Raw genomic sequence first — 20,544 nt, 5'->3', positions numbered from 1 at the left:
ACTATGGCCAGATTCCTATCTACACCTTCCACTAAGCCCCTTGGTTTTGGTACTAAATGACTCGTAATAGCTGTATTCTCCTATTCTTTTTGGGCCTTTGCTGTCACCAGATTGGTAAGAACTGGAGATGTGATCGCCACTTTTGTGAACTTTTTTTTTTTAACTATTTATTTATATGTCAGTGAGAGAAAGAGAGAGAGAACGAGCGCACAAGCAGGGGGGAGCCGCAGGCAGAGGGAGAAGCAGGCTCCCCACTCAGCAAGGAGCTTGATTTAGGATTCAATCCCAGGACCCTGGGATCATGACCGGAGCCGAAGGCAGATGCTTAACTGACTGAGCCACCCAGGCGTCCCCACTTTTGTGAACTTGATTGCCTTTGTTCATACCAAGGTCACCCAGACATTGGACATTATCATCCTGGCTTTCTATCTGTACTGGACTTGAGCTGATTGTATGTGTGTGTGTGTATGTATGTATATATATATGTGTGTGTGTATGTATATGTGTGTGTGTGTGTGTGTGTATGTGTGTGTGTGTATATATATATATATATATGTATATATATATAGTCACTTGAGTGGATATTACTTTATTTCTGTCTTCCAGTATCATTGAGTTGAATCCTGGTCCTTCATGGCCAGAAGTCATCTGTCCACTAGTAGATGAGCATTTTCTATTTGAATAGCCTGACTGAACTTCAGAGTCACTAGAATGTACATTGCTGGGTGCCTGATTTCTAGTTGAAATGGATGATGGACCATGAGAGGAAGACATAGATAAAAAAAAATGACAGGATTCTTATTGTCTGTCATTCAGGGGACTAGGTATAAGTAGTTGGTGGTCTTCCACCTGTGTTAGATCTAGACTGACCATGAGTGTCAAATTAAATTTATAGCTTATCCTTGAGTATCCAAAGTTAAATCTTTGCTCTGGACCCTGCATGATCAGAGGTAGACCTTGACTGTTCAAGACTAAGCTTATTTGTACTTCTATTCCTAGATTTCAGTAGACTGGAATCAAGGCTGAGTTTCTATTGTTTTCACACCATGTATAGTCATATCTAGCACTTTCATAATTAACATGTTTGTAGCTATAACCCAATCCGCTTTTGTTTATGCTACTGTCTGGATATTATTAGACCCAAATTACTCTTGGGTTTGAATTGTCTGGCTTCTGAGTATGGCATCTCCTGTCTGATTATAATTATGACTAATTTGTTCCTGGGGAGAATTTGCTGTATAAATTATTCTTTTGGTATTGGATTCCGACTGCCCATGTGTTGACATCATCTGTTTGACTAGACCTTGAATTTAATGCTTTGTCTTCAGAATATTCATGGATGGATCCTTTTTGGCTTATTTTACTAATTTCCAGTTATCTGTGGCTCTCCTCAGACTGTGCATGGGTTGATGTTGACTCTCTACTTGAATCTCCTTTATTACCTTTAAACTGACAATAACTGTACCCGCACTGTCTATTTTTTACTAGGATCAGACTGTGTAGATGAAGTTTGTCTATAAGCTGACCATGAGTGTCTGGAGCTCTTTTCTGATTGTTGGTGGCTGACACATGTCTTCCTATTGTGCCAGACCTAAATTCCTCATTCGTAGACCCAAACCCCTTTAGTGGATGTCTGGTCATGATGAGATCCTCACTATCTAGTGTACTTTCCTGTCTGCCCCAAGTGAGAGGCTTGTCTGCTTGTTGGGTTGAATACTGACTGCCCATGAGTGACTTTTTGGCCCCAATTAAATTCTGACTGTATGGCCCTATCTCCTTGTCTTCCTCTGTGCTAGACCCATATTTCACATGTCTACATCCACTGTCCATGAGTTGCTGCTGATGCTCTCTCTGAATCTTCTGATTGTCCTTCACTCTTCCTGGCCTGATTGGGTGAACAAAACTGGATCTTTGATGTCTGCTTGCTCTGCACCCAGATGATGATTGTCCACGTCCAGGCCGAGTCTCTAGATCTGTGTCCTGTGTGTTCATGGAAGGATCTTTGTCTTTCTCTTATACTTGATCTTGATAGTCCACAGAAAGAATCAGACTCTCCACAAACAGTTGCATGACTTTCATGAGACCCTGAGTTATCAAGACTATTGCAAAATAAAGTGGGGGGGGGAATCAGAGGGGGAGATGAACCATGAGAGACTGTGGACTCTGGGAAACAAACAGGGTTTTAGAGGAGAGGAGGGTCGGGGGATGGGTTAGCTTGGTGATGGGTATTAAGGAGGGCACGTATTGCATGGAGCACTGGTGTTATACACAAACAATGAACCATGGAACACTACATCAGAAACTAATGATGTACTGTATGGTGACTAACATAACATAATAAAAAAATAAATAAAAACGAAAAAAAAAAAGACTATTGCAATTAGTCTCCTTTTTATTCTTGCCTTGTCTCACAATCTGCTGTACACACAGCAATCAGCCTGAAGTTTTAAACATGCAAGTCAACAGTGTTACTTTTCTGCTCAAAACTTTCCAGGAGCTTTTCATCGTATTAGAATAGCAGACAAACTTCTTGCTATTATTCTTTTTGTGATTTGACCTCCATCAAACTCTTTGATCTTATTTTGTACCTTTACTCCCCTTGTTGATCATGCTGTAGACACACTGACTTTTCAGCTCAAAATAATGTCCTGTTTGTTCAGCCTGTACCTTCCTGAGGACGTTGATCTTTGACTTGATTGTTGGTTTTTTGTTTTCTGCATTGCTGACTTCTGTTTGTAATTCTGGTCTCTGCTCAAATGGTGCCTCATACAAGTAACTTTCCTTCCTACCTAGACATGCTGACACTTTTATTTTCTTTATAGCATTTATTACCATTTGTCATTTGTTTAGTGTCTGTCTCCCCTTACAGAATGTGTAAGCTCTCTGAGAGAGTGATTTTGTCTGTCTTGTCCTCTACTGTAAACTCAGAAACTAGAATAAAGTCTAGTTTATAGTAGGTAGGCACTTATTAATATCTGTTGCATGAATGAACAAATGAATATTTTTATCTCTGTAAAGTGTCCCTCATTTTTCCTTAGCACATTGTTCACATTGTTTCCTTTGCATGCTTAGCTCATTGTTCTACATATGTCATGGAATATACTAGATTATAGTTGGCATTTATGGGATTATCTCATGTGATGAATAATCTTTGTGAGGGAAGTATATTCATTTCTGTATCTCCACAGCTTATTCATCTTTGTGTCTCTAGCATGTATCAAAGCACTTAATGGTAGAATTCAATAAATATTACCTGAATAAATGGAATCATTAAATTAGAATTCGGTGAATCACTGGATTAGAATTTGGCCATCACTAATCTAGATAATGGAGAATCATAGAATTGGTCTCCTTAGATCAGCTTCTATCTCACTGAAGACTTGTCTAAATTAACATATATCCAAAAGGAGTAGGAGGACACAAGAATTTACTGCATCTTTAGATTCAACAGTACAAGAGGCAGTATGACTCATCTGTTCCATAGTAAGAGCAATATGATATTTAGATAAAGCTCTCTGAACATAGTAGACACTATCAGTAATGCTGACCCTCTTTTGACCTACCATGTCTTAGGGCTGTATAATGCAGCAGTGCAAGAGAATACAGAGCAATCTCAGAGAAGGCATATCTCTGTCCCCAATTTCCTCTTTATATAGAACCTTGTGATAATAGAGGACCTAAAATAAAGAAAAATTATCTAAGCATCTAGTAGTGTTATGCCTTAGAGCACATTTCTAGATTTCTACTTGGTTTACACTGAATAGGAGTAGTTGGATGAATTCCTTCTTACCCAGTTTACCAAAGGTACAAGTAGGATATGGACCAGTGGATCTGGCAGGATACTGGAGGTCAAGAGAGTAATTATATTATAGCAGTCAGCTGAAGAGACATGCTCAGGAGGAGCCACCTTTCATGAGATGGTCTGATTTATTTATAATCATATTCTGATCTATCGAATCTCCACCTTTCTTTACTGTTTATTTCCCAGCCTTTCCAAGCATTTATTTCTGCTTGTGTTAGCAACTTCCAATTTTATTTATTTTATTTTATCTTATTTTTATCATGATGAGTGTACTCTTTAATCCCCATCACCTCTTTAACCCATCCCCCCCACCCACCTTCCCCCTGGTAAACATCAGTTTGTTCTCTATAGTTAAGAGTCTGTTGGTTTGTCTCTCTCTCTTTTTTTCCTTCGCTCATTTGTTTTGTTTCCTAAATTACACATTTAAACTGACATTAGTCCTATGTAAAATAAATTTCAGAGAAGGGTCTTTTTGCAATCACTGGTTCCTTGTGTACATCTATCATCCCTTAAACTGTCTTGTGTCTTCCATATTGACTTAACAGATCCTTGATGTATATTTGCTCAATAGCAGTGATCCTTGAACTGAGAGTGGTAGAACAGGTCCATGCAAGAGAGATCTGAAATCCAAGAGAGATGAAGAGGTTTTTTGGTTTGTTTGTTTATAAAGTAAAAATTCAGTTTATTCATTTGTTTATGACACAGTACAGAAGAGGCAAAGTGTTTTACATATAGATTTCACTTCCAACTCCTTGGAACGTTCATTTCTTTGGCTAAAAGGAGAGACTAGACATGAGAGGCAGGTAATGCTTAGGCAACTGAAATAAGGATGGGGAGGGGGCAGTGCTAATGTCATCCTCACAGGGACGGGCACAAGGGGACTGCTAGTCACAAGCTATTTTCTATAACTGTTAGCTGGAAACAAAGGAGCACCACTCCTGGATGCTCATGCTGTCCTGGGCTTCAGTCATCCTCACCACACAGGTACATCAGCACTTTCTGGTAGTTGCCTGTGGTGTCTTGCTGGATGCAGTAGTATAGTCACTTGCCATACTTTCCGTTGAAATCAGACCTAATTTGCAACATGTCCACTTCCTGGGACAGAACATGATTCAATCAGGACTTTATTGTGAGTCCCCTTGCCCTTCATGGAGTCATACATTTGGTCAGCAAAATAGAGGGGCTTGTTCTGAATGCACTGGACCAGGTTCAGGAAAGCATTTTCCAGGTCTCTTTTGACCTCCTTCTTGATGCTCTTCAGTATGTTATATGGGCTGTAGCTCTTGTACCTTTCAAATACTTTCTGGAGATGACACACACTTTGCTTGGTCATGATGCTAATCTACTTGGGCACATCAGTTCCTTTCCTCTTCACTCCATCATAGAGCTTCTGGGTGTCCTGGTCAATCAGTTCATAATCAGTGACAGCCATTCTCTGTTCTTCTACCCTTTGCAAGGGCAACCATCAGCTTGCAGAAGTCACCAGATGTGTCAGAAAAGATGTCCTTCTCCAGATCAGTCTTGTACATTTCCTTGTAGACTCTGTTAATTTCCTGAAGCTCCTGGTTGGTCCTTGAGTAGATGGTCTCAATGAGGGAGTCCTCATCAGTCCCCAGCCCCTTCATGGAGGCTTTCAGCTCAGAAGCATCATACTGAGCAGGTGTTTTCAATAGGCCCCAAATCATGGTCCCCAGGTTTCCAGACAAGGCTGACTTCAGTGCTGATGCAAGTTCCTTTTGGTCCAAAGTCCTTTTGGTCCATAGTTCATAGGTGAAGGCAATATACTGTCTCTGTTCATTGCTGTGTTGGTCAAAATGTCAACAGTAGTGACCTCATTCACACCTGTGGTCTTGATGGCCATTTCAATGTTCAGAGCATCATGCTCTGCAGCAAAATTGGTGTATGCTTTGACTGATCCATATGCACTTAGGGGCATGGAGTGATCACCCTCTAAGCTGAGCTTGCAGAGAATTTTGTGAATAGTAGGTATTTTGAAAGAAGGTAGGCCAAGCTGTGAGTGTCCCCAGTCGTGGAGCTAAGAGATGAAGAGTTTAAAAGAGAATACCCAGTACCTCTGAAACAAATAATACATTATATGTTAAAAAAAAAAAAAAGGATAGCAGGAAGGGAAAAATGAAGGGGGGTAATCGGAGGGGGAGACGAACCACAAGTGACTATGGACTCGGAGAAACAAACTGAGGGTTCTAGAGGGGAGGGGGGTGGGGGATGGGTTAGCCTGGTGATGGGTATTAAAGAGGGCACTTACTGAATGGAGCACTGGGTGTTATATGCAAACAATGAATCATGGAACACTACGTCAAAAACTAATGATGTATGGTGATTAACATAACATAATAAAATAAAATTAAAAATAAATAAATAGGATTAGAGGAGCAAGATGGCAGAGGAGTAGGAGACCTAAATTTTGTCTGGTCCCGGGAATTCAGCTAGATAGGGATCAAACCATTCTGAACGCCTATGAACTCAACAGGAGATTGAAGAAAAGAATAGCAGCAACTCTCTGAGCAGAAAAGCGACCACTTTCTGGAAGGTAGGACATGCGGAGAAGTGAATCCGAGATGATATTCAGGAGGATAGACGGTGGGGGAGGGAGCCTCCGTCGGCCGCTTCTGGCAAGTGATAGAGCCGTGGAGCACAAAATTAGAACTTTTCGAAGTCCGCTCCACTGAGGGACATTGCTCCAGTGGGTAAGCGGGGGATGGAACCCTCGCAGGACAGTGTGGTCTCAGGACCCTCGGGGTCACAGAAAGACTGGGGGTGCCTGAGTGCGGCAGAGCTCCCAGGTATTGGAGCAGGGAAGCTGGCTGCAGAGACGCAGCTGAGGAGTGGGCTCTCAGCTCGGGGTTGCCATAAACTGTGATCCACGGCACAGTTGGGCCACTGCTCTTCCAGCAGGGACCCAACAATCAGCAGATCTGGGGAGACTCCCCTTCCTCCCCTGGGAGGAGTGGCACAGGAGTGCACCGCAGGAATCTGCTGAGTTTGGAGACTCCACACAGGGTCATGTGCCAGAGATAGAAATGCTCGGTCACAGGCCAGGTGAGCACAAAGTGCGGCCGGAGACAGGGGAGACGGGAGTGATCAACTGCTTTTCTCTGGGGGCTCACTGAGGAGTGGGGCCCCGAGTTATCAGCTCCTCCAGGGTGGAGATTGGGAGGCTGCCATTTTCACTCATCCTCCAAAGCTGAAGGGAAAGCTTGCAGGGAAAAAAAAGCTCCCAAGAGCAAACCTGAGCAGATTACTCAGCCTGACCCTGCAAGGGTGGGGGCAATTCCGCCTCTGTCAAAAACATCTGAGAACCATGGCAACAGGCCCCTCCCCCAGAAGGTCAGCGAGAACAGCCAGCCAAGCCCAAGTTTACCGATCAATGAGAATGGCAGAACTCCAGCTCTAGGGGAATACAGCACATAGAATTCATGGCTTTTTTCCCCATGATTCTTTAGGCTTTCAAAGTTAATTTTTTTTTACTTTCTTTTTTTTTTTGAATTTTTCTTTTTCCCTTTTTCAACCAACATCTTATCAATCACTTTTTAAAAAATCTTTTTTAGTTTTCATTTTTAGAGTCATATTCTATCCCTTCATAGTAGTTAAACTTATTTTTGGTATATATATATAAGTTGTTCTCTTTAAAATTTTGGGATACAGTTTCTTCTAACAGACCAAAATATACCCTGAATCTCTAGTGTATGGCTTTGTTCTAGTCTCCTGCCTGATCATATTCTCAACCTTTTCTTTCTTTTTTAAAAATCTTCTTTCTTTTTTCAACCAACTTCTTATCTTATTAATTCCTTTTATAAAATTTTTTATAATTTTCATCTTTACATTCATATTCCATCCCTTCATCGTATTTACCCTTATTTTTGTACATATAAGTTTTTCTTTCTTTAAAATTTTGGGAGGCACTTTCTTCTAACAGACCAAAATACGCCCAAAATCTAGAGTGTGGCACTGATCTATGCACCAGCCTGATCATATTTGATCATATTCTGTTCTTTTTTGTTTGTCTGTTTTTATCTTTTCCTTTTTTTTCTCTTTTTTCTTTCTTTCCCTTTCTTTTCCCCCAGTTTTAGGTCTCTTTTGATGTGTTTAGTGTATATTTTTCTGGGGTTGTTGTTACCCTGTTAGCATTTTGTTCTCTCATTCATCTATTGTACTCAGGACAAAATGACAAGATGGAAAAACTCATCTCAATAAAAAGAACAAGAGGCAGTACTGACTGCCAGGGACCTAATTAATATGGACGTTAGTAAGATATCAGATATCAGATATCAGAACTAGAGTTCAGAATGACGATTTTAAAGATACTAGCTGAGCTTGAAAAAAGCATGGAAGATATTAGAGAAACCCTTTCTGGAGAAATGAAAACTAAAATCAAGTCAAAATCAAAAAGGCTATTAATGAGGTGCAATAAAAAATGGAGACTCTAACTTCTAGGACAAATGAGGCAGAAGAGAGAATTAGTGATACAGAAGACCAAATGATGGAAAATAAAGAAGCTGAGAAAAAGAGAGATAAACAACTACTGGATCATGAGGACAGAATTTGAGAGATAAGCGATACCGTAAGATGAAACATTAGAATAATTGGGATCCCAGAAGAAGAAGAAAGAGAGAGAGGGGGGCAGAAGGTATATTGGAGCAAATTATAGCAGAGAACTTCCCTAATTTGGGGAAGGAAACAGGCAGCAAAATCCAGGAGGCACAGAGAACCCCTCTCAATATCAAGAAAAATTGGTCAACATCCCGACATCTAAAAGTAAAACTTACGAGTCTCAGAGACAAAGAGAAAATCCTGAAAGCAGCTCAGGAGAAGAGATCTGTAACCTACAATGGTAGAAATATTAGATTGGCAACAGACCTATCCACAGAGACCTGGCAGGCCAGAAAAGACTGGCATGATATATTCAGAGCACTAAATGAGAAAAATATGCAGCCAAGAATACTGTATCCAGCTAGGCTGTCATTGAAACTAGAAGGAGAGATAAAAAGCTTCCAGGACAAACAAAAACTAAAGGAATTTGCAAACACGAAACCAGCCCTACAAGAAATATTGAAAGGGGTCCTCTAAGCAAAGAGAGAGCCTAAAAGTAATATAGACCAGAAAGGAACACAGACTATATACAGTAACAGTCACCTTACAGACAATACAATGGCACTAAATTCCTATCTTTCAATAGTTACCCTGAATGTAAATGGGCTAACTGCCCCAGTCAAAAGACACAGGCTATCAGATTGGATTAAAAAACAAGACCCATCAATATGCTGTCTGCAAGAGACTCATTTTAGACCCAAAGACACCCCCAGATTGAAAGCGAGGGGGTGGAAAACCATTTACCATGCTAATGGACACCAAAAGAAAACTGGGGTGGCAATCCTTATATCAGACAAATGAGATTTTAAACCAAAGACTGTAATAAGAGATGAGGAAGGACACTCTATCCTCCTTAAAGGGTCTATCCAACAAGAAGATCTAACAGTTGTAAATATCTATGCCCCTAACATGGGAGCAGCCAATTATATAAGGCAATTAATAACAAAAGCAAAGAAACACATCGACAACAATACAATAACAGTGGGGGACTTTAACACCCCCCACACGGAAGTGGACAGATCATCTAAGCAAAAGATCAACAAGGAAATAAAGACTTTAAATGACACACTGGACCAAATGGACTTCACAGATATATTCAGAACATTCCATCCCAAACAGCAGAATACACATTCTTCTCTAGTGTCCGTGGAACGTTCTCCAGAATAGATCACATCCTAGGTCACAAATCAGGTCTCAACTGGTACCAAAAGACTGGGATCATTCCCTGTGTATTTTTGGAACACAATGCTTTGAAACTAGAACTCAGTCACAAGAGGAAAGTCGGAAAGAACTCAAATACATGGAGGCTAAAGAGCATCCTACTAAAGAATGAATGGGTCAACCAGGAAATTAAAGAAGAATTTAAAGAATTCATGGAAACAAATGAAAATGAAAACACAACTGCTCAAAATCTTTGGGATGCAGCAAAGGCAGTCCTAAGAATAAAGTATATAGGAATACAGGACTTTCTCAAGAAACAAGAAAGGTCTCAAATACACAACCTAACCCTACACCTAAAGGAGCTAGAGAAAGAACAGCAAATAAAGCCTAAACCCAGCAGGAGAAGCGAAATAATAAAAATGAGAGCAGAAATCAATGAAATAGAAACCAAAAGAACAGTAGAACAGATCAACGAAACTAGGGGCTGGTTCTTTGAAAGAATTAACAAGATTGATAAACCCCTGGCCAGACTTATGAAAACGAAAAGAAAAAGGACCAAATAAATAAAATCATGAATGAAAGAGGAGAGATCACAACCAACACCAAAGAAATACAAACAATTATAAGAACATATTGTGAGCAATTATATGCCAGCAAATTAGATAACCTGGAAGAAATGGATGCAATCCTAGAGATGTATCAACTACCAAAACTGAACCAGCAAGAAATAGAAAACCTGAACAGACCTATAACCACTAAGGAAATTGAAACAGTAATCAGAAATCTCCCAACAAACCAGAGCCCAGGACCAGATGGCTTCCCAGGGAAATTCTACCAAACATTTAAAGAAGAATTAATACCTATTCTTCTGAAACTATTCCAAAAAATAGAAATGGAAGGAAAACTTCCAAACTCGTTTTATGAGGCCACCATTTCCTTGATCCCCAAACCAGTCAAAGACCCCATCAAAAAGGAGAACTACAGACCAATATCCTTGATGAACATAGATGCAAAACTTCTCACCAAAATACTAGCAATAGTATCCAACAGTACATTAAAAGGATTATTCACCACGACCAAGTAGGATTTATCGCTGGGTTGCATGGTTGATTCAGCATCTGCAAAACAGTCAATGTGATACAATACATTAACAAAAGAAAGAACAAGAACCATATGATCCTCTCAATAGATGCAGAAAAACCATTTGACAAAGTACAGCATCCTTTCTTGATCAAAACTCTTCAGAGTATAGGGTTAGAGGGTACATACCTCAATATCATAAAAGCCATCTATGAAAAACCCATAACAAATATCATTCTCAATGGGGAAAAACTGAGACCTTTCCCCCTAAGGTCAGGAACACGGCAGGGATGTCCACTCTCACCACTGCTATTCAACCTAGTATTAGAAGTCCTAGCCACAGCAATCAGACAACAAAAAGAAATCAAAGGCATCCAAATCGGCAAAGAAGAAGTCAAACTCTCACTCTTTGCAGATGATATGATACTGTATGTGGAAAACCCAAACGACTCCACCCCAATACTGCTAGAACTCATACAGGAATATGAGTGACGGGATATAAAATCAATGCACAGAAATCAGTGGCGTTCCTATACACCAACCACAAGATAGAAGAAAGAGAAATTAAGGAGTCGATCCCATTTACAACTGTATCGAAAACCATAAAATACCTAGGAATACATCTAACCAAAGAGGCAAAGAATCTGTATTCAGAAAACTATAAAATACTCATGAAAGAAATTGAGGAAGACACGAAGACATGTAAAAACGTTCCATGCTCATGGATTGGAGGAAGAAATATTGTGAAGATGTCAATGCTACCTAGAGCAGTCTACACATTCAATGCAATCCCTATCAAAATACGATCCACTTTTTTCAAAGAAATGGAACAAAGAATCCTAAAATTTGTATGGAACCAGAAAAGACCCCGAATAGCCAGAGGAATATTGAAAAGGAAAAGCAATGCTGGCGGCGTCACAATTCCGGACTTCAAGCTCTATTACAAAGCTGTCATCATCAAGACAGTATGGTACTGGCACAAAAACAGACACATAGATCAATGCAACAGAATAGAGAGCCTGGAAATGGACCTTCAACTCTATGGTGAACTAATCTTTGACAAAACAGGAAAGAATGTCCAATGGAAAAAAGACAGTTTCTTCAACAAATGGTGTTGGGAAAATTGGACAGCCACATGCAGAAGAATGAAACTGGACCATTTCCTTACACCACACACAAAAACAGACTCAAAATGGTTGAAAGACCTAAATGTGAGATAGCAGTCCATCAAAATCCTAAAGGAGAACACAGGCAGCAATCTCTCGACCTCAGCTGCTGCAACTTCTTCCTAGAAACATCGCCAAAGGCAAAGGAAGGGAGGGCAAAAATGAACTATTGGGACTTCATCAAGACAAAAAGCTTTTGCACAGCAAAAGAAACAGTCAACAAAACCAAAAGACAACCAACAGAATGGGAGAAGATATTTGCAAATGACATATCAGATAAAGGGCTAGTATCCAAAATCTATAAGGAACTTATCAAACTCAACACCCAAAGAACAAATGATCCAATCAAGAAATGGGCAGAAGACATGGACAGACGTTTTTCAAAGAAGACATCCAAATGGCCAACAGACACATGAGAAAGTGTTCAACATCGCTTGGCATCAGGGAAATCCAAATCAATACCTCAATGAGATACCACCTCACACCAGTCAGAATGGCTAAAATTAACAAGTCAGGCAACCACAGTTGTTGGCGGGGATGCGGAGAAAGGGGAACCCTCCTACACTGTTGGTGGGAATGCAAGCTGGTGCAGCCACTCTGGAAAACAGTATGGAGGTTCCTCAAAAAGTTGCAAATCGAGCTACCATAAGATCCAGCAAATGCACTACTGGATATTTACCCCAAAGATAGTAATGTAGGCATCCGAAGGGGTACGTGGAACTCAGTGTTTATAGCAGCAGTGTCCACAATAGCCAAACTGTGGAAAGACCTAAGATGTGCATCAACAGCTGAATGAATAAGGAAGATGTGGTGTATATATACAATGGAATATTATGCAGCCGTTAAAAGAATGAAATCTTGCCATTTGCAAGGACGTGGATGGAACTGGAGGGTATTATGCTGAGCTCAATAAGTCAACCAGAGAAAGACATGTATCATATGACCTCATTGATATGAGGAATTCTTAATCTCAGGAAACAAACTGAGGGTTGCTGGAGTGGTGGGGGGTGGGAGGGATGGGGTGGCTAGGTGATAGACATTGGGGAGGGTGTGTGCTATGGTGAGCACTGTGAATTGTGTAAGACTGTTGAATCACAGACCTGTACCTCTGAAACAAATAATACATTATATGTTTTAAAAAAAAGACGAAGAAGAAGATAGCAGGAGGGGAAAAATTAAGGGGGGGAAATTGGAGGGGGAGACGAACCATGAGTGACTATGGACTCGGAGAAACAAACTGAGGGTTCTAGAGGAGAGGGGTGTGGGGGGATGGGTTAGCCTGGTGATGGGTATTAAAGAGGGCACGTTCTGCATGGAGCACTGGGTGTTATATGCAAACAATGAATCATGGAACAGTACATCAAAAAATAATGGTGTAATGTATGGTGATTAACATAACATAATAATAAAAAAAAGAAAGGAAAAACTAATGATGTATGGTGACTAACATTACATAATAAAATAAAATAATAAATAAAAATAAACTTCCAGTGAGGGGGAATGAGAAGCAAAACAAAAGAAAACAAAACTGGAAGCTACCCAAATACCCAACAATAAAGAGAATATGTGATTTGTAATACATTCATACAATGCATAAGATAGAACAATGAAAATGAACAAAAATGGCTACGTATAAAAATAGGTCAAATTAATCTATGGTGTTAGGAGTTAGCATGATGGTTACTCTTTTGGGGAGTCAGGAGTGCCTGGAAGGAGACATAACTGGGGGCTTTTTGGGGGTGCTGGTAATGTTCTATTTCTTAGAGTGTCAGTTGCATGGATAGTTCACTTTGAGAAAATTCATCAGTTTGTACACTTGATGATTTGTGTACCTTTCTGTATATATGCATATGTATGTTTGAATATATATATGTGTGTGTGTGTATATATATATACATATATACACACACACAATAAAAGTCTCTCAGAAGCAAATAGATTAGGATATAGACAGCAGGTCAAAAAGTAGAATCCCCTGCTCCTCTTCCCTGTTCTCCCTATCCAACTGGCCATCCCTACCAAAGGCCAGCTTGTATTCTTCCCATGCTACCCTCTCCTAGACATCCTGTAGCCATTTGAGAACTCCTTGATAATTACTTTCTAATTCTGCCTTCAGTCCCACTTGGCAAGATTAAATGTCATTGCCCTGAATGCTGAGAACCTCAAGATGCCAAAAGGTTTGAGGCACAAAATAAAGTTAACCCAGCAAGATCGTGAAATAATCTTAGGAATGAGAGGGAACCCTCCAGGATGGTAGGATAGCTAAGAAAGACAAAAAGCACTTGCGAATTAGGTTTGGGGACCCTGACCTCTGAGGGTCTTGAAAGAAAAGAAGGAGAGAATAACTGGAGACCAAAAGCAGAAAGAAAGGAAGATTAGCACTCATGGAGCAGAGCAGGCTGCAGGTGCTGGCTAGAGCTGGACTCCCAGGGGCCAGGGCCTACAGACACACATTCTCCTGCTAAAAAGTTCCTATACATAGGACCGCACAACCCCAGCCAGATACCCAACTGTGCCCCCAAAATGAAGTCTCGCTAAATATTTACAATGTGACTTGATATAGCAGATCACGTTTCACTTGGAGGAGGGAGAACACATTATATAGGACACCTGAAGTCAGGGACAAAAAGAAGGAACAAATGCAATTTTGGGTTTTTAACCATTTAGTAGCATAGTCATCCCCCACCCTCATCCCATTTCTCTACTCTTTTCTCCTTACCATGTTCTTGGCTCTTTTGCTATGCTTTTCCAGTAAGGTCTTCATTCACAGCATCTGGAAATACAGAGAAAATCAGATTAAAAGCAACACACTACTTGGAGGAACTCAACTCAGAAGTCACAATTTCCCTGAAGCTATGCTCTAAGAGACATGGAAATCTATGGTGATTTTTGAAGTTTAGAAAGGGGATGGGGATAGGTGCCTGGATGGCTCAATCAGTTAAGCATCTGCCTTCAGCTCAGGTCATGATCTCAGGGTCCTGGAGTTGAGCCCCACATCAGGCTTCCTGCTCAGTGGGGAGCTTTCTTCTCCCTCTGCCCCTGCCCCTCCCCCTGCTCATGCTCTCTCTCAGGCTCTCTCTCTCAAATAAATAAAATCTTGAGGGAAGGAAGGAAGGGAGGGAGGGAGGGAGGAAGGAAGGAAGGAAGAAAGGGGAAGGGGAAAGGGAAGGGAAGGGAAGGGAAGGGAATGGAAGAAGGAAAGAAGGGAGGAAGGAAGGAAGGAAGGAAGGATGGGGCAGGACCCAGATCACACTGTGCCCACTGCATCATTCTTCCTGAGGTCTCCAGGAAAATAAACTTTAAAGGAAAAGCCCTTGAAAAAGACATTCACATTCTTAGATCCCCTCTTACTGGAAACACATACAAGTACATAAGGTCACACAATTAAAACAGTCATCATTAGGTTAGCAACTAAACTCTATAATCCTCCTCTCTCCACTTATCTCAGGCCTCCAGACTAATCCTATCAAAGCTGGGTGAGAGCGGCGTGGCATAGACAGAGTCCTGGCAAAGCTGGATCAATAATCTTGAAGATTAGGGATAAAATGTGTGGCACAGTCCTGGGAATGGCCGGAGTGAAAGATAGTAGAAGATGATGGATGAGAAAATGGTAAACTACCAAAAGGCAAGAAAAGAGGGGACCAGAAAACCACAATCCAGTGTGAGGATTCCTACAAGGAGTGATGGGGCGGTGGGGGGAGGGGGGGGCTCTGTCAAAGCAGAGAAAGCAGAACAAAATGAAAGGACACTCCACTCCTTGCCCCCAGTCAACTGGGACAGGTTCTGACCTTAGGCAGGAATTATTTAGGGATAAGTGTCTCTACACCCACATCACATTTCCACTGCCACTAATCATGCTCTGATCCTTGTACCCTGGCTATAGTAATTGGGGTTCTGCCTAATTTCATGTGCTTTAGGCCCTCATGAATTAGGTCTTGCTGTTGTTCTTGCCAGTCTCCCCAGTCCAGTGCCTACAGGGCTGCTAGCTGCTGCCAGCCATCTTACCTCAGACTCCCACATACCCAATGTCTACTTTCTCTGGTGCCTCTGCCCCTCAACCCCAGCTAAACTCACACCTGCTGTGCCCCCCACCCCCACACTGATGCATCAATAGGACATTCCTCCTAAATCTTATATTTTCCATGCCCTCCAGACTGACCACCAGGGCCTCATCTATAGCCTCTCCCATTTCAGCCCAATATTCATATTGCTTTTATTTTTTTATATTTTTTAAAGATTTTATTTATTTATTCATAAGAGACAGAGAGAGAGAGAGAGAGAGGCAGAGGGAGAAGCAGGCACCCTGCCGAGCAGGGAACCCAATGCGGGACTCGATCCCAGGACCCTGGGATCATGACCTGAGCCGAAGGCAGATGCTTAACCATCTGAGCCACCCAGGCACCCTATTCATATTGCTTTTAGAGTTAGTTTTCCTGAACAGAAATATGATCCTGCACTATCTGCTTTAAAAATCTTTGAGTCCATTAATAGAGGACTGGTTAAATAAATTATGGTACACCCACATGATGGAATACTAACCAGGATAAAAAGGAATGAAGACATTTTTTACATGCTAGTACAATCTCCAAAAGGTGTTATCAAGTAAGAAAAGTAAGTTCCAGAAAATTATATATGCCATAATTTGTAGGGGAAAATGGTAAAATATTTACATGTAAGTATTTGCTTGGATGTCCATAGACTATCTCTGGAAGGTTACAGATAAAACAGTATGACTGATTGCCTTTGGGTAAGTAAAACTCAGCAGTGATAGGGATAGGAGTGAAATACATCTCTGTATATCCTTTTATGCCTTTTAAATTTTGAATCATGAGAATATATTTATTCAAAAGATTTTAGTTTAATTTAATTTCAAAAACATTTCAAGTCCTAAGGCACCTGGGTGGCTTAGTCAGTTAAGCATGTGACTCTTGGTTTCAGCTCAGGTCATGACCTCAATGTTGTGAGATCAAGCTCTGCATCAGGCCCCATGCTCAGCGGGGAGTCTGCTTGGGATTCTCTCTCTCCCTTTCCCTCTGCCCCTCCCCTCTCTCTCCTTCTCTCTCTAAAAATAAATAAATAAATCTTAAAAAAATTTTTTTCGGGGCAATTGGGTGGCTCAGTCGTTAAGCATCTGCCTTCGGCACGGGTCCCAAGGTCCTGGGATCAAGCCCCGCATCGGGCTCCCTGCTCGGCAGGAAGCCTGCTTCTCCCTCTCCCACTCCCCCTGCTTGTGTTCCCTCTCTCACTGTGTTTCTCTCTGTCAAATAAATAATAAATAACTAAATAAATTATATATATATTTCAATGGGCACCTGGGTAGCTCAGTCGGTTGAGTATCTGACCCTTGATTTTGGCTCCAGTCATGATCTCAGTGTTGTGAGCCCCTCATCAGGCTCTACACTCAGCGTGGAGTCTGCTTATCCCTCTCCCTCTCCCCCACCCCCCACTTGTGCTGTCTCTCTCTAAAATAAATAAAAATCTTTTAAAAAAGTTTTTCAAGTCCTGTTCCACTCTGAAGTACCAGATAATCTCCAAATTCCTTAGCATGGCATTTGAGACCTTTCTCATGTGGCCTTACCTGCACATCTCCCACACTCCCATTCCATTGACAGTCTAGGCTACCAATAGTTACCAACACCATTAGAATCACTTCCCTCCTCAAGATATTCCCCCTGCCCTAGAACGCATGATCAACAGATAATTTACTGAATACTTCTTCGTGTTCAGCATTGTGCAAAGCACTGAAAACACAGGAATGGAAGAATCTAGCAAACAAGGCCCTGCTTCTGTGGTACCTCTTGAGAGATGGTCCATGATCTTCCTGAGAAGAATGGGTTACTCCCTCATCTGTCATTCCACAGCAATTTGGGAACACCTGGATTAGAATCATTACCTCATATTCCAGGTGGTTGTTGCATGTCTACACCCTGCATTAGATTATGAACTCCTTGAGGGCAGAGACCATGTCTTCTTCACACTTGTAACCCAATGACTAGCTTGGTGTCTTGCATGAGGTAGGCCCTCAAAATATGCTTCTGAATGAACTGATGACCCCTGGATACTGAGATTCTTTTCCTACATTGAATTCCTCTCAATTACACAGAACTGAACTGATGCCTCCAGAACATGGCTCCACCCGGGACTTGGCAGGGAGGCAGGAGAGTCCTTCATGATTTCCAGCTCTTCTTTATGACTCTTTCCACCTGCAGCAACACTCACAAGGTGATTTGCATCAATAAACACGATGCTTCTGACACCACCAGAGCTGTAACTCTAAATGCAAGTTCCTTGTTCCTTTTCTACCCCCATCCCCTCCATAAATATGCAAGGCAGCTGGCAATTGAGCTCTCCTCCTGAAGTAAAACATATGGTGCCTCCAGCTGCACCTGGCCCAAGCATGCCTCTTCACAAGTGACAGAAGTCTGCAGGGTCACATGTATCTTGCACCCTACCTCTGTAAGTTCCTTCTCTGTACCTGCTCTCTATCTGCCATCTGTGGTGTTTGTTCTCACCTTTGACATCCAGACTGAGCATGCTTCAGTGTCTACAGCCCTCTTTAAAAGCAGCAGCTACCCATGAGAGACTCTTAACTAAAGGAAACAAACTGAGGGTTGCTAAAGGGGAGGTGGGTGAGGGGATGGGTAACTGGGTGATGGGCATTAAGGAGGGCATGTGATTAATGAGAACTGGATGTTATACACAACTGATGAATAACTGAACTCTACCTCTGAAATTAATGATACACTATATGTTAATTAATTGAATTTAAATAAAATATATATTTTTTTAAAAAAGCAGCAACTACCATTAAACACACCACTGCAGGTAAGGTTTTACTAGTGTGGAATGGAAAAAGAATACTACCTCCTTTGTCTAGATACTATACTTTTATAAATGTGCTCAAAAATTGAATCTGCGGGTCCAGGGTTCATGTCCCTGTTCAGGCATCTGCTTGGGGCACCTGGGTGGCTCAAGTAAGTTAAGTATCTGCCTTTAGCTCAGATCATGATCCCAGAGTCCTAGGATCAAGCCCCGCAACAGGCTCCCTGTTCTGTGGAGAGTCTGCTTCTCCCTCTCCCTCTGCCCCTCCCCCCGGTCATGCTCCCTCTCTCCTCTCTCTCAAATAAGTAATAAATAAAATCTTTTTAAAAAAATTACATGGACCTTTTTGGACACCATATAACATGACCAGCTCATTTTAAGCTATTACGTCTATCTCGTTCTCTCGCTCATAAACACACACACACACACAGTCTCTTACACATATTGCTGCCAAAATACATGTTTTCTATCTTGTGTTTATATTGCTATTTTAGTCCCAAGTTCAGGTTTTAACATTTATCCTTATTTAAATGGCTCCTATTAAATTCTCACATCATTTCATTCCAGCCCATAAAATCTTCATGCATCTTGAATCTTACATACGTGTTTGCCATCTATTCACAGTGTTTTTTAAGTCACTAATGGATTAAAATGGTGACCCACATACAATCAAGGAAATAGCACCATAGCATACTAGCTAACCACACTGCAAATTGTTAGCAAGCCATGAATCAGCTGGATTCAAAAGCAGTACATTGTAAGCATAGACCCTGGCCACCAGTCCCCTGAGGGCCATCACTCACATCATAAGCTTCCAGCAAAGTGGCTAGAGTCACTTTCTACCTTCAGAGGCAAAAACTTCTGAAGAAGAGAAGAGAGAAACAAGAGGACAAATGTAAGAGAAGCTAATGCTGATAAGGAAGCAAAAAGATGGATTTTGTGCTTTTTTTATGCTTCAGAGAGTATTGGTACTGAACACCATTTCCATTTGTGTATTCATTGACTAGTAGTAGATGTCCTTCAAAAGAAGAGTTCCATGCAGAAGAAACATTTGGGAAACTCTAGTCAGACACAGGGTCTCAGGTACCACAGAGCTTCTGAGTCAGAGCCCTTAATAGTCAGTCACTCTGGAAAACAGTATGGAGGTTTCTCAAAAAGTTAAAAATAGAACTACCCTATGACACAGCAATTGCACTACTAGGCATTTATCCAAAGGATACAAACATAGTGATTCAAAGGGGCACATGCACCAGAATGTTTGTAGCAGCAATGTCCACAATAGCCAAACTATGGAAAGAGCCCAAATGTCCATTGACAGATAATTGAATAAAGAAGATGTTACTTACTCAGCCATCAAATATTACTCAGCCATCAAAAAGAATGAAATCTTGCCATTTGCAATGACATGGATGGAACTAGAGGGTATTATGCTAAGTGAAATAAGTCAGAGAAAGACAAATACCATATGATTTCACTCATATGTGGAATTGAAGAAACAAAACAGATGAACATAGGGGATGGGAAGGAAAAATAAGATAAAAACAGAGAGGGGGCAAACTATAAGAGACTCTTAACTATAGGAAACAAACTGAGGGTTGCTGGAGGGGGGATTGGGTATTTGGGTGATGGACATTAAGGAGGGCACTTGATGTAATGAGCACTGGGTGTTATAGGCAACAGACGAATCACAAAATTCTATCCCTGAAACTAATAATACACCATATGTTAACCAAATTGAATTTAAATAAAATTTTTTTAAAAATAATCTAATGCACACTATGGCCCCAAGAGGGGGACAGTCTGTGCCTTCCCTAAAGGTCCTGAACCACTATAATTTATTTATTCTAGAATAACTATAAGCATCCAATAGCTCTAATGATACAAACATGAGCAAAAAGGAGA

General features: G+C 41.1%; 1 pseudogene; it reads right to left on the bottom strand.

The window, feature by feature from the left end:
* Positions 1–4,765: 4,765 nt before the first annotated feature.
* Positions 4,766–17,461, bottom strand: LOC114197294 (annexin A2 pseudogene; annotated as a pseudogene).
* Positions 17,462–20,544: the final 3,083 nt, after the last annotated feature.

Source organism: Eumetopias jubatus, unplaced genomic scaffold, assembly GCF_037043125.1.
Source record: "Eumetopias jubatus isolate StellerSeaLion01/CBP00866 unplaced genomic scaffold, mEumJub1_p1.0 scaffold_4, whole genome shotgun sequence".
NCBI classification, from domain to species: Eukaryota; Metazoa; Chordata; class Mammalia; order Carnivora; family Otariidae; genus Eumetopias; species Eumetopias jubatus.
The sequence above is the reverse complement of the archived record's forward strand: the minus strand, read 5'-3'. Positions and strand labels throughout refer to the sequence as shown.